This window comes from Varanus komodoensis, unplaced genomic scaffold (genome assembly GCF_004798865.1).
Source record: "Varanus komodoensis strain SLA01 unplaced genomic scaffold, ASM479886v1 scaffold74, whole genome shotgun sequence".
In the NCBI taxonomy this organism is placed as follows: domain Eukaryota; kingdom Metazoa; phylum Chordata; class Lepidosauria; order Squamata; family Varanidae; genus Varanus; species Varanus komodoensis.
The window spans coordinates 1-2,818 of NW_025336401.1; the positions used below are offsets into that span (position 1 = coordinate 1).

The 2,818-nt window shown below is 44.9% G+C and overlaps 1 long non-coding RNA gene across 1 annotated transcript; it reads left to right on the forward strand.

Annotated features, from left to right (window-relative positions):
- The first annotated feature begins 340 nt into the window (after nucleotides 1-340).
- Nucleotides 341-1,146, forward strand: LOC123034976. Its single transcript, XR_006416867.1, has 2 exons — nucleotides 341-552; nucleotides 825-1,146. It is a non-coding gene; the product is annotated as an uncharacterized LOC123034976 (long non-coding RNA).
- Nucleotides 1,147-2,818: the final 1,672 nt, after the last annotated feature.

A 2,818-nucleotide genomic window follows, 5' to 3' on the forward strand; every position in this document is an offset into this window, starting at 1 on the left:
GGGGGGGGGAGGAGGTCTCCCATCCCCTTTCCTCCCTGCAAATGCCTTTGACCAGCTTCCAAGGTGGCTCCAGTGGGGAGAGGAGGTTGTACGTGGCAAGCCATTTTCTCACCAGTAATGCTTGACATTGATCCCTTTCTTAGTATTATGACCTTTTATACGTAACGCACTTTCAGTATGATGACTATTGTCTGTATTGGAGAGTGAATAAGCTGAGCAATCCTTGCGACTTGCACTTTTGTGGAGGTCTCAATTATTTTTGGGAGGAACCCTGGGAAGGGGCAAAATGGATAGAGGGGAGCAAACACGCACATTCATGTCATTATCTGGAAAAAGAGTTGGAATGGCCAGTTTTGATCAGAGTCCATGCTGGAAAGCTTACTTAACATGCCTTCCCTATGGCACTTTTCGCCTTCATATGGTCCGGATCTTCCTTTGGCCAGCGTGCCTAAGAGACCAACGCTGTCAAAATCATTTGTTTGCCATCTCAAGGACCATCGCTGAGAGATAATTTCCAGTGTGAAGGTTCTGGCTATGGAAGAGATCGTAGGAGTACATCCATTTTTCATCTCTCTCTTCATGCAAACGGCGGCTTGATGGCCTCTGGCAGTGTAGTTCTCCTGAAGCCTACCTCAGGCAAGAGCCGCCTGAGAAAATCCTTCCCTTCGGTTCTCAGTCTGCATGCAGTTTTACCAATCTTGTTGACATGGTTTCTTTTTTGATGGGGGAAACCCATCTGCGTGAAATTTAGGAGCGCAGTGTTGAGCACCAAGTCATTTGGTGGGGTAGCGGCCGACGTTCTTCCTTTGTTTTCCCCCATGCAGTAGACAGTCCACATCAGAGGTCCTCGAGAAGAGACTCAGACCAAGGCCACGTCTATTGTCTGCAGCTCGGGTTGATTGCTCCAGGACCCCAAAGAAAATGAATGCGCACTTGATATCCCAGAGCATTCATCGGAGAAACGACGAGTATCAGACAGTGATCGACGAAGTGTTCTTTGCTGCAGATGGAGAGAGGCAGACTGATGTACTAAAAGTAACTGTCTGATGTGCTGCTGCCAAAGGACCTAACCCTACCCTGGTGCACACCCCTAACCCTAATGTAGGGGTAAAGTTCCATTAAAGAGAGAGCAATTCTGAAAAAGCCTTTCTTGAGTAGCTTTTTCTGCACAGCTCAACATTTCTGCCCATTCTACACGCATCCCAACCATCAAAAGCATGCCAGGACACTTCGTTTTCCTAACCCTAACCTGGTGCAAACCTGTAACCCTAACATAGGGGTAAAATTCCATTGAAAAGAGGGCAATTTTGAAAAAGCCTTCCTTGAGTAGGTTTTTCTGCGCAGCTCTTCTACCCATTCTAAACACATCCTAATCATTAGACGCATGCCAGGACACCTCGTTTTCCTAACCCTAACCTTACCCTGGTGCACACCCATAACCCTAATATAGGGGTAAAATTCCATTTAAAAGAGGGTGATTTTGACAAAGCCTTCCTTAAATAAGTTTTTCTGAGCAGCTCAATTTTTCTGCACATTCTAAACAAATACTAAGTATCAAAACTATGCCAGGACACCTAGTTTTCCTCACCCCAACCCTACCCTGGTACACACCCCTAACCCTATTATAGGGGTAAAGATCCATTGAAAACAGGGCAATTTTGAAAACGCCTTCGTTAAGTAGGTATTTCTGCGCAGCTCATCATTTCTGCCCATTCTAAACACATCCCAACCATCAAAAGCATGCCAGGACGCTTCGTTTTCCTAACCCTAACCCTACCCTGGTGCACTCCCCTAACCCTATTATAGGGGTAAAGATCAATTGAAAAGAGGGTGATTTTGAAAAAGCCTTCCTTGAGTAGGTTTTTCTGCGCAGCTCAATTTTTCTGCGCATTCTAAACACATACCAAGCATCAAAATTATGCCAGGACGCCTCATTTTCCTATCCTAACCCTACCCTAGTGCACATCCCTAACCCTATTTTAGGAGCAAAGTTCCATTGAAAAGAGGGCAATTTTGAAAAAGCCCTCTTTGAGTAGGTATTTCTGTGCAGCTCATCTTTTCTGCCCATTCTAAACGCACTCCAACCCTCAGAATCACGCCAGGACATGTCGTTTTCCTAACCCTAACCCTACACTCGTGCACACCCTAACCGTATTATAGGGGTAAAGTTTTATTGAAAAGAGGGCAATTTTGAAAAAGCCTTCCTTGAGTAGGTTTTTCTGCGCAATTCATTTTTTCTGCCCCTTCCAAACACTTTCCAACCATCAGGATCACGCCAGTACTTCTCGTTTTCCTAACCCTAACCCTACCCTGGTGCACACTCCTAACCCTATTATAGGGGTAAAGATCAATTGAAAAAAGGGTGATTTTGAAAAAGCCTTCCTTGAGTAGGTTTTTCTGCACAGCTCAACTTTTCTGCCCATTCTAAACACGTCCTAATCATTAGAATCATGCCAGGACACCTGGTTTTCCTAACCCTAACCCTACCCTCGTGCACACCCCTAACCCTATTATAAGGGTAAAGTTCCTTTGAAAAGAGGGCAATTTTGAAAAAGCCTTACTTAAATCGGTTTTTCTGCGCAGCTCATCATTTCTGCCCATGATAAACACATTCCAAACATCAGAATCACGCCAGGACACTTTGTTTTCCTAACCCTAACCCTAGCCTGGTGCACACTCCGAACCCTAATACAGGGGTAAAGTTCCATTGAAAAGAGGGTCATTTTGAAAAAGCCTTCCTTGATTAGCTTTTTCTGTGCAGCTCATCATTTCTTCCCATGTTGAACACTTTCCAACCATCAAAATCATGCCAGGACAC